Raw genomic sequence first — 12,641 nt, forward strand, 5'->3', positions numbered from 1 at the left:
TGAATAGATGGAAAAGGTAAGTCCTATGTTTTTTTTCTGATTTGCAGAGGTCAAGAGATGAAGAAATTAAGCATATCATAATATAAAAATCAATTCAGTCCAACTTCAAAAGTTCCCACAATCTATCACAGTCTCAAGAATGTTTAAAAGTCTAATACTCAAAGTCTCCTCTGAGAGTCATACAATCTCTTGTGATCCCATATAAAATTAAAATAAAAAATCAGATTACATTTTTCAGCACATAATGGCACAGGATATACATAATCATTCAAAAACATAGGCAAGGAAGCATAATGAAGAAATACTGGATGAAAACAAACCTGAAAAACATCTGGGCAAACTCAAATCTCTGCATCTCCATGTCTGATGTCAAAATGTTCTTTGAATTTCCATTTGAATGCAGCTCTTTTGAATGCAACAAACTTCTTTCTTATGGGCTGATTCCATTACCCTTTAGCAGCATTCCTCAGCAGTTCTCCCATGACTCTGACATCTCTAATAGCTTGGATTTTCCAAGGCAATTTAGATTTCAAATTCACAGCTTTGTAAAATGACCTCTCTAGTCTCCATTCAGGGACATCCCTGAAACAAGTCTGGACTAAGTTGCTTTCCTTAGTCTCTGGGTCAGACTCCATAGCCTTGTTCTTCTATCCTTAAGTCTAGAGCTATGTGACTAAAGCTGCCAAGTTTTGATGTTTACTGGGGCTGGAACATGGCCTCCTTGTTCAATTATAACTTCACCAACTTTTTTTTTTTGACTGTTACCTTCATTGCCTAAGCTTTAATGAACTTGAACATGTTCTATAGACCAGGCTGACCTCAAACTAAGAGATCTACCAAATTCTAGCTTCTGAATGCTGGGAATAAATGTCTGTACAACTATACCTGACTATAACTTTTCTTTAATTCCTTTTTACAAGTTAGACACTTAGCTGGGTGGACTCTTATCCTGAGGTCACGGCTGCTTTTACTCCATTTCTTACTCCATTTATCTCCTTCAATACAGGAATTAACTCTTCCCAGTGTCCCCTTTCTCAATCTCTCCTCTTTATGCTTTTATTCGCTCAGCTTTCTCCTTTTCATTATAAATTTTCATTACAGTTAACATGAATAACCACATAACAGAGTCTATGATGGACTATTTTGAGATTTCATTTGACAAGGGAATTAATCAAAACTCTTTACTTTTGCACAACTAGACTTTTTGTGCAAGGGCAACAATCAGCCACAGTCTTCACTAAAATATCACAAGAATGATCTCTAGGCAGCATACTAAAATTCTTCTCCTTTGAAATATCTTCAGCCATCCGGCCCCCCCACACACACAGTTCAAATAATTCTTAGTGACATGTTCCATGTTTCTACTGCTATAGCTCATTAAACCAGTGCTTTAAGTATCCCCCTCCTTTCCTAAATCAAAGTACCAAAGTCCAAATTTCTCCATTCAAATCATGATTAGTCCTGCTACAGCAATACCCCACTCCTGGTACAAACCTCTATTTTAGGGTTTCTGCTTCTCTGGGGAGACTCATGACCACAGTACCTTTTTTATTTTTTTATTTATTTTATTTTTTTTAAAACAACAAAGTGTGTTTATTTAACTGACAACAGAGAAAACTGGTAAAGAAATGCTGGTGAATTTGGTCAAGTAAGAATTAGAACCGAGGAGCTCCATACTCATCTGGCAACCATTCGATGTTGTATCTATGGTGAGAAATATACATGATAGTAACCCCAGGGATCTTCCGGATTCTTCATTTGAGGTCCCGATCAACTGTAGCCACAATGTGCTGAGTGACTCTGTATCAAGCAGTCATCAGCATAGGTTCCTTTGTGTAGGCATAGAAGTCAATCAAATCGTGGATCCTTGGTGATTCTTAGTGCCTCTCGGTACTTTTGGCCCAGTTTCTCAGTTTCAGCCATCACACAATTAGTTACACAAGGGATACACTTGGCATACAGACTGTCCATAATGGACTGCACTTAGTCTAGTTTGGCTTTGATGGAAAAGTTGACGAAGTTAGTGTCAACAAGAATGTGGTACTGTGGACCCAGCTGTGTATTGTACTAGAAGAATAAGCAGGAAGGATGTTGGGGGACTTGTCTTTCCTTCAGCGCACTGAGATCTTTCTTCTCCTTCTTTTTAAGATTTAATCTATTCTCTTTAAGTCTCTCATCTCATAAGGAGACCGCATATCAAGAAATAAGGGAGGTTCTAGAAAGAGGCTTGTGTAATGGTGCTGTCTTACAATGGAATTGAAGGGGCTGAGGCTAAGGGGATTCTCTAGAAGACCTCTGGTGCAGGAAAACAGTGGAAAGAAGAGCTGGTCAGAACACTTTAACTTAATGCATTATTTAGCTAGGTGTTGGAGTATTCTTCCTGTTCTGAAGCCTGGGTATTCTATATTTTCTGAAGACTGAGGTCTGTAGGGAATGGGAAAATAGCACTTCGTACCTAAGGTAGGAAAGCAATGTTGAGTTTTCTTAGAAACAAAATTGTGTCTGCTATCACATTATATATTGCTAGAGGTAGTCCAAAATGAGAAGCTATGTAAGAAAGTCTGTGAGCAACCTCTTTCCTGTGTTCCCTCAGACATGGTAGAGAAGTTAATAACCAATCTGAGAATATATCTACCAGTGTGAGTTTAGAGCAGATTCACTAAGAAGGTGGAAGGCAAACATCCAGTCTAGTGAAAGATGATCTCAGGCACAGTAGTAGGGAAGGGAAAAGATCTGAGAACTCCTTGGGTGACAGCTTGAGAGAAGATACGACATTGAAGTTTGGTGATAAAGGCAGCCTGTTACAATGTGATGGAGTAGAGCTAAGTTTTGAGTAAGGTGGAATAAATACATTGCTATCTCATATGGAGCTTATCATATGATGCTGAAGGGGTGCCTGGTCTCTAGCAGAAAAGGAATAATAGGGTTACTTCAAATACACCAAGAATCTTTGAAGATTACTTCCCTTTTTTTATTTGGAGAACTTTCTGATGAGACAAGGAATAGAAGAGTAAGTTCATTAATAGAGGACGAGACAGACTTAGGATGTATTGGGTTCAGAGAATTGGATGGGTATGAAGTAGAGGCCAGTGCTTCCAATTTAGCAATTGCATTAGCTCCAGTGTTGTCTTTGGCTATCTGCTCAGAAGTGCCTTAGTGGCTTTTGCGGTAGATGACAAGGTGAGTTGTAAGTGCTTGTGAGTTAGTTTGCTTTTAATTAGCAGAATCTGCTTTAAGATGAGAAAACTTCACTTTACCAAATTACGGCATGAAATTGGAGAATGTGGTAAGCATCTTGATGTCAGTGTGGTTATTTGTTGACAAGAGTTTCTGTTCTGCCCGATCCTTTTGCATTTCTGTCACAAAGAAACACACAGAGGTCTAAATTATTTATAAACTGATTGGCCTATTAGCTCAGGCTTCTTGTTAACTCTTATAACTTACATTAGCCCATAACTGTTTATGTTAACCACGTGGCTTGTTACATTTATTGACAAGGCAGTCACATCTTGCTTCCTCTGCATCTGGGTGATGGCTACAAACTGAAATTTCCCTCTTCCAAGAATTCTCCCCCTGACATCTACACAAATGTTCTACCATGAACATGCTCTGCCTACACCAAATAAATAAATTGCAAAATATTATAAAGAAATATAAAGAAAAAATCTTTTGCTCTCTCAGTCAAATCTCAGAAAACAGACACACATCGTAGAGGGCACCTGTGCTGTGGGAAGAGATCCTGGGTAAATATCTAACTGAAGGAGCAATTCTTTTCCCTCCTTACCACGTTTTCCTATATATCATATTTCTTGAAGTTTCTGGGACAATAACTTTCATGTGAAGCACTTTCTTGTCCAAATAATTGTCAGGGCTCTTTGGATTATGCTACTGACTGCAAGATTATGCAATGAGAGCTCAGCACAGTCTTCAGGGGTCCACTCATCACAGATGCTTGTCTCATGTGGGACACACCTCATTTAGCAAGGCATGAGGAGTATTGTTACCAGAGATGCACATCTTCTTAACGTTTTCTGAAAGACAGTATGCAATACTGCCTCTGAATGTTTTATGCTGTCTCTTTGCAGACATCCTATATGAAGAGCTCTTTCACTCAGATTACAGTTTGGGAATTCTTCCTACATCACTACAGTGTGTTAATAGTTTACTGAACATAATTTTCCTTGTGCATTGATATATTGGATGACTGGTACCAGCAGTACATGATTCTGACAAGAACGTAATCACTGTATATGCCCTTGTTCCCTCAACCAGGTCTTTGTATAAACTTAGAAGTCTATCTCCTGCACACAGCTTGTCAGTGTTAGTGTCCAGGCAAAGAGACCTCATTGAGACATTCAGAGATGCTCAAGGACAAGAGTTATGATATGTCTAAACTTGTTGAGCCTTAAATCTCAGGAGAGAGAGAGAACAAGTGTGTCCTGGAGTTACTCTGTCAGCAGATAGGAAAGCACTACCTTAAGACTGATTTACATGCTTCTCAAAAGAAAAAGGTGAGAGGTTAGGAGTGTTTATCATGAGCTACTGCAGGTTATGAAACAATTATAGCTTACTCTGAAAGCTGTAATTTCTTCTGTAATTTCACGTATACAAAAACAGCCATGAATCTCCTTATTACCATGCATTTTCATATAATGAGTACATGTAATCTCATGATTGCATCTCAATCTTATGGGCACACACTTCCGTGGATGGTAAATAGATGACTTTTCATTTAGTTATGTAGTTTTGATACATAGAATATATAGGGAGACATGCTTCATAACTAGTTAGTGTTCCACTAAGACTACAGACATCTGAAAGCCTGCCTTAGTAGCTACACATGATTAACTCATTTTCACTTCAGAACACGTTTAACTAGACTAAATACTTTTTTTAAAAAAGAAAACTTTACAGTTGACACAAGGTCAGAGTCACAGATGTCCAACAAAGTTTACTAAGAAAAAGCATGCCAATTTTTCACTTGTCAGTCTGTTAACAATGGATCTGTCTATCAAAGTTGTCATTGGGCACTGTACATGCCCCCATCTGGTGGAGGTTTACACCAATGGCCTTGTACCTTTTTGTTGCCATGGTGAGTGGCTCATCTCCTTATGTCATCATGGTTCCTAAATGTGAAGAGATTTTAGAATAGAAGAAGAATCTCGAAGAAGAAACATGGAGAAGTTAGAAGGAGGACTGGATTATTAGAGTAGAAACAGAGTAATAAAGAGCACAGGAAATGAAGAGCATCATCCTGACTGTGTGAAGTTACTATGAAATCCTTTACATTTTCTTTGCTTTTGGGAAGCATTTCACCTATGAAACCCTGGGAAGGATCTGGAGTCGGCCTCTCAGCCTCTACAGTATTAATGCCTACATGAGAGATAATAGTATGTCGTTGTGATCTTGTAACTTCTGGGTATTTTAGAATGCTGTGTCTCAAGCCAGGGGTAAAGTTACAAGTCAGATACTCTTATTCTGAATAAAACTAACTGATGTTACTTGCAGGTCAACATTTAAGTAAGCCACCCAAATTAAATGTTTAATGTGTTTCAATTATAAGAGTTTCCATTTCACAGCAATGGAAATCCCAGTTAAGATATGGTTCAAACAAGAAATCTCTGTACCATTGCTATTGAATTTATTATCCATTGTGATGAGTTTGATTTTTTCTTATATTCCTTCTCAGTAGATAAGAAAATATTTATTTGTGAAATATATTTGGAATATAACACCAGAGTTAAAATCAAGAACACTGTATTCCTAGGAAGTAAAGACAACAAAGGAGGGGAGTGAATATTTTGAACAACAAAAAAATATAAGTATATTAACACATTTAACTAAACTGATTACATATTTTTTCCTTGTGCCTATACCATCTGTACCTCTTGTACTGTTTTATTTGATACTTGGATTATTTGAAGCAATTTTGTGTCTTTTAACTCTAGTCTCTGAAAACACCTATAACCTCATGTGGAGAATCTTGCTTGCACAGCAGGAACGAACATATTCTAAACAGAAACTGAGCTACCAGATTATGAAAACAATGGGCCATCAAGAACTTGAAATTTCCTAGAGAATCTCAGGCGAGGAGAAGAGGAAGCCTACATCCTGCCCAGCCAGGGCAGAAACCTGTACTCTAGGAAGGAGATTTGCAAGTTGTCAGATTTTCTTAAAGAAGGAACAAAGATGGCAAATGCTGGGCAGGTGTGCTACTCTATTTAAACTTCAGCTCATCAGGTTCCTGAAGATGGACTTGCAGGGTGTTACCGGATCTTTTTCCCTTTCCACCGTCGGACCAAGCTGAATAAATCTTGTTTCTCTGTTTTCTTTTATTTTTAGTCAACGACAGGTATCCAGACCTGACGCAGTGGGCACATGGTGTGTCCCTGAGACCTGGCACAGGGCCATATCTAATCCTTAGGAAAGCCTGGCTTTTGATAGATGACTGTAACTCTTACCTGTGGTTCCTCATTTGATCTTTGTATTGACTCAGATTTTAGTTTGAGGAAGTAAATGAAGTTATAGTACAGAGGAAATTAGATAACAATATAGCATTCTTTCAAATGTTCTTTTAACTAAATTATATTTTCCCATTTTCTATATACAATAATAAAAGCCTGGATTAGGTAGAAATCAGAATCTTACGTGTCTTGTATATATAACATGGTCTAAATTTAGTTTTAATACTTAGGAAGGGAAATAGGGACAGTTTTAATACTGGCTTTATTATGACAGAATTTAACTTCTGTTTGAGTGGACAAATGTTAACTTTTGTACATATGAAGTATTTCCTTAAAAAGTATTATTCCTAAAAATATGAATATTTTAAAACTCTATAAGAATACTACAGAATACCTTTAAAAATCAAAAGATTTTCTCTTAGATATAAAACACCATGAGTCAGTGCCTTATTCTGGGTTTCTATTGCTTTGAGAGACACTATGACCACAACAACTCTTACATAGGAAAACTTTAAACTGGAGCCTCCTTATTCAGAGGTTTGGTCCATTAGCATCTTGGTGGTGGCATTTGGGCAGAAAAGGTGCTGGATGAGGAGGAGAGAGTTGTACATCTTGATCCACAGACAGCAGAAGCAATGTGTGTCACACTGAGCATTTTGTGAGCAAAGAACTCAAAGCCAATCCCACAGTGACACACTTCCTCCAACAAGTTCACACCTACTCCAACAAAGTCACATCTCCACAGACTTTTCTGCCTTTCCTCCCATGTTCCTGACCCCAAAACCAGCTGGTAGCAGCCAAATAGGGCTGCGAGGGAATTCTATGTTGGGTGCCAGTGTCATGAATTAGTTCCTAGAGTGGCCTCTCTGCCACCTCTGCCATGAGCAAAGATCGTCTCCCTGCACTTTACCTGCACCTTCCAGGGCTGCAGACTCTGCTGTACCCAGCAGGAGACCTGCCTAGTGTGGTTATTGAACAGTCAAAGACCTTCACAGACACACGGTCTGTGATTTATACTAAAAAACTTCTTGATTTGAGTATATTTTTCAGCATTCAACCTAAAATCAGATCTAAACCAAATACGTGGATTCAAGTGCACTCCAACACCTACTGGCAGGTGACAGTCCTTGCCCTACTCCAGCTGATTAAACACAGGTGAGATTTATTATTCTAACTATAATTCAAAAGTTACTGATTTAATACGAGCATTATGTCAGACAATCTAACCGTCCAAGATTTCAATAGCCTTTTCATTTCCAGCATGTGTGAGGTTTTACAAGACATTTATGATGTCCCTTCTACATTGCTTTTCCTATTCCTAGGGTTTAGTTTTGTACTCAATAATCTTTTCTTAAAAAATATAGTTTGATAATAGGAAAATGATGCAGTCTTTACAGACTGAATCCAGGCTTTTGGGGGGAAAAGTTGCAAATATAAAGAAGGATATGACCATCTTAACTAACAATTTTCAGTCAGCTGAGGTACTTTTAAACTTGGTACAGGCTGGTACCAAGCTTCTTGAAGAGTAGATCATACATCTACAGGAGAACACAAACACTTTAAATATCAAAACTCAGTCGAATGAGGTGCTTTTAGAAGTGGTACAGACTAATAACAAACATTTCGAAAAAGAGATTGCACATCTGAAGGAGGATACTAGGACTTTGCTTAATTAGACTCAGTCAACTGAGATATTTTTGGAAAAGGTACAGTCTGATAGCAATTTATTTAAAGAGAGATTCAACAATCGAGAAAGAAAAAGCTGATTTGGCATATAATAGTAACTATTTAAAAAGAAATTCAGTACTCTGGAGAAGGAAATAGCAGATTTTGCACATAATAGTAATTTATTTGAAGAGACATTCAGCACTCTGGAGGAGGTATCAGCTGATTTGACACATAAAAGTAATTCATTTAAAGAGAGATTCAGCACTCTGAAGAAGGAAACAGCTGATTTGGCACATAAAACTCAGTCCATGACAGTGTGTGCTGAAACATTATTTGAGAGAATTCACACTGTTGAATGTATTAATCAGACTCTGTCAAAGGGGTATGGCAGATTGACTGATAGAATGTCTCTCCATGAAGGTAATATGCATGCCATGAAGATTATGTCCAAGGATGACAAATTATCTCTACTGGACAGACTTCATACCTTAGAATTCTCAATGAGGGCATTAGAGCAGAATACTGGACAGGTGGTCCAGTCATTACAAAAGGCCTTGGTAAATAGATTTGAAAAGACTGAGGAAATTATCAACTTTGATGACCAGAAGAAAAAGGTAAAAGGGCAAAATTTAACCTCGTCAGTATGTAAAAATCTCCAATGTAGCATCCCCAGAGATCTACCTGCCTTTCCAATAATAACATCAGAAATGGTATCTGGCTTCAAATACCCTAAGGTTGTCAAGGAATATACATGGAAGCTATACATATGACTGATCTAAAAGAAATTAAATGAGCAATTGTGGCTTACAGACTACAGTTGTCCTTTGTTAGGGAGATGGACAAAACCTGGGCTTTCAGTAACAGAGCCATACCTCATGCCTGGGCTCAGTTAATATCAGCAGTACTAGACCACAACTGCATGGGAGATGCTTTCTTAAAGAGGAAGCAGGAAATTTGGAGCAACAAGAAAAAGTGAAAGGAATTGAGATTGACCTAGATCAAATTTCTAGGTGAAGGACTTTACCCTGATCCTCAGGATCAAGCTCTCTATGATGACCACACCCTGTCCCTATGTACTACAGCAGCTTTAAAAGCTTGGGACAGAATTCAGGAACTAGGAAAGAGAGTTAAATCATATTTTTAGGTTAAACAGGGTCAGAGAGAACCTTTTAGTGACTTTTTGCAAAGACTAACTAAGGCTGTACAAATAGGGATAACTGACTGAGAAGCTAGATATATAATAATAGAACTTCTGGCTTATGCTAATGCCAACATAGAGTGTCAAAAGATCCTGGGGCCTTTAAAGATCAGATCAGCACCCATGGGTCTTGTATTCATTGACTGTCGAGACACTTGACTATGGTATTGAAGTATGTGTAGAAGAAGCGATTTCCAAAGTTAAGAGAAGACACCAAAATACCAACTGTTTTAATTGTGGCAGAATGGGACATATGAGAAGGGATTACAGACAATAGATTTCTAGAATTAATGCCTTCTCTGAGGATGACAGAAATAGGAGGACTCAGCCTTCAGGTTTATGTAGGAGATATGGCAAAGGCTGACATTGAACCGATGAATGTAGGTCAACAAAGAGAGACAAGGCAACCTGATACCATTGGGAAACACCATGGGGGGCCTCTCACAGGCCCCAATAACAAATGTGGTCCAGTCATTCCCAGCTACTGTGTCTCATCAGGAAAATTAAAAAGTTCCACATTTGCTGTGAAAAGCAATAATGGTCTGAATGATGAGATAAATATGGATAATGAGTCAAGAGCTCTAGTGAGACATAGAAAATGTGTATTCTGGCAGACTTCTATAAATGAATAAAGACCAAAGCTAAGAGTGTGTATAAATGGCATTTTTATTGAAGGCTTATTAGACACGGGTGCAGAAGTAAGTATCATTACTTCAGAATTTTGGCATCCAAATTGGCCTCTTCTGGAGGTTGATGTTAAGTTCATGGGAATTGTCAGGTAAGACAAAGCAAGAGTTGTGTTGAATGCATAGGGCCAGGAGGTCAAATAGGAAAGCAAAGGCCATGTATAGACAATATTACAGTAAATTTGTGGAGTTGTGACCTATTGCAGCAATGAAATACCCAGATTAACATTGTCGCAGCCCCTAATGTTTCTGAGGAAAATATTAGAACATATTACAGACGACAAACACCAGCGATTCAGGCTGTACAAGAACACAAAGCAATTGATAACCCTTCAAACATAACAACAGCCCTACCTTTAAAATGGTTGACCATTTTAAATCAATATGGGTTAAGCAACAGCCCCTAGCTGAGGAAAAGTTGTGGGCTTTAGAACAGCTGGTGCAAGAGCAATTAGATACTTGACATAGAGAAGAATCTACCAGCCCTTGGAATTCTCATGTATTTGTTGTTAAAAAAAATCTGGTAAATGGAGAATGGTGACAGATCTTAGAGCTATCAACAAGGTTATTCAACCTATTGTCCTTCTGAAATCTGGAATTCCTCTGCCCTCTCTGTTACCAAAGGGATGACCTCTCATAGTTATTGATTTAAAGGATTGTTTCTTCATTATACATTTACAAGAAAAGAATAGAGAAAAGTTTGCCTTCACAATGTCCATTTATAATATTTCTCAGCCTACTAGGAGGTACCAGGAGACTGTCCTTTCACAGGGAATGCTCAATAGCCCCACCCTATGTCAGTACTGTGTAAGTCAGCCATTGGAAATAATACGTAAGCAATTTCCTCAGTCTATAATTTACCATTACATAGATGACATTTTGCTGTCTGATTCAAACATAGAGATACCTTAGAAAGAATGTTAGAAGAAGTAAAGATAGTTTTGCCTAAATGGAGATAGCAGATTGCTCCTGGAAAATACAGAGAGGAAATGCCATCAATTATCTAGGTTATAATTCAGCAGGGAAAATATTAAGTCTTAAACTCTATATCAAGTATATGAGATGTGTGGTGTATTTAGTCTCAAAGGATTTTGATGACTCCAGCCCTCTAGTTGTGCTGCCTGCAACAAGTGGTTCCTACTTATGCTTGCTCCACTCTATGTTTGTAGCTCTCAGACATTTTTACCACCTTGGGAACATGTGGGAGATCTACCTCTATCCTTTTGAGGAAGATTCGCATTTATTCCTATATTGACTCCAGGCATTCCTGGTCCCACCAACAATGAAGAAGTGTTCTTCTCTCCCCAAATCCTCATCAGCATTTGTTGTGATTTCTTTTTCTGACTGTGGCCAATCTGTATGTCTTAAAATAAAATCCAGAGTTTTATACTGGGTTTTTCTTATAGTTAAGGATATTGAACATTTTAACAAATGTATTTTTTGGTCATGTGTTTCTTCTTCTGAGGACTCTCTGTTTAGTTCCATATCTTGTTTGTGCTGGAATTCTTTCTTGGTCTTTAGTGATTTAGTATTTTATATATTCATGACAGGAATTCTGACAGATATATAACTGGTAAGACTTTTTCCCATTCTTCCTCTTTATAATAATGATGTTATTCTTTTACATACAGAAGCTTTTTGGTCTCACGTGATACCATTTGTCAACTTTGATACTAATGTCTGTGATAGCAGAGTCCTTATTCAGAAATGTAGGCTGAATTGAGCATATGGAAGGCAGGAGTAACCAAAATGACATTGCCAGGAAGCAAGGAGGGAAGGGACATGACTGTTTACAATAAATAAAAAATAAAAAATAAACAAATAAATAAATAAAATTATTGGCGTTAAGATGGGGAGAGATGGCATAAATGCCTGATGCCTCCAATTCTCCATCAGGGGCTATGGGAGCTGCTGCTCCTGCAGATGTGACTGCTAATGTGATTGGCTAATTCTCCTCCCATTGCTTCTGGGATTTGTGGGGTTTTGATTTGTAAGATCCATGCTGTAAGGAAATAAACAAGTTCCTGCTTGGCTAGACTGTCTGCAGCGCCTGATTGTCTCCAGGATCTGGGGGCTACATGGTAAGCAGTGCACTTCCCCTCCTCAGCCAGCACCAGATGCAAGCAGCTGGCTCATTTCTTTCTGTGGGGCCTGCAGAGAGATCCCTCAGCTGGTGCCCAATATGTGGCCTGAACAGGGCATTCAGCTGAGGACAAGCTTTGAAGGGCAATGAGAGAGAACAAAGGTCTTATGAAGGAAGGGTAAAGTGCAGTGATGGAATGAAAGAGCAAGACAGAGGGGGGGTATGGAAATGAATAAATAATACTAAAGTACTTTGAAATTGTCATATAAAACTGACTAGTTTAGAAGCATCCTAAAATGCATAGCTATACACATATAAATTCAGTTTAAATAAAGTTATACTCTAAAGAGGATAATGCTTCCTCGAACACCATAAGTTATCCATTGTAAAGCCAGTGCCCTGTATGAGCTAGCTTTTTATAAGTTGTTTGTCAGATATTCCATATCAAATGCCCTAAAAGTTATTAGAAGTTATTGCCATTGCTCCTGTTTGCCCTCTGAAACTTGATAGTAAGACCCTATTGATGAAGACACTACATACTT

At 38.2% G+C, this 12,641-nt stretch overlaps 1 pseudogene; it reads right to left on the reverse strand.

The window, feature by feature from the left end:
• Positions 1–1,655: 1,655 nt before the first annotated feature.
• On the reverse strand, positions 1,656–2,196 carry LOC148121534 (rRNA-processing protein FCF1 homolog pseudogene; annotated as a pseudogene).
• Between the last annotated feature and the right edge of the window lie 10,445 nt (positions 2,197–12,641).

This window comes from Myodes glareolus, chromosome 7 (assembly GCF_982192425.1).
Source record: "Myodes glareolus chromosome 7, mMyoGla1.1, whole genome shotgun sequence".
NCBI classification, from domain to species: domain Eukaryota; kingdom Metazoa; phylum Chordata; class Mammalia; order Rodentia; family Cricetidae; genus Myodes; species Myodes glareolus.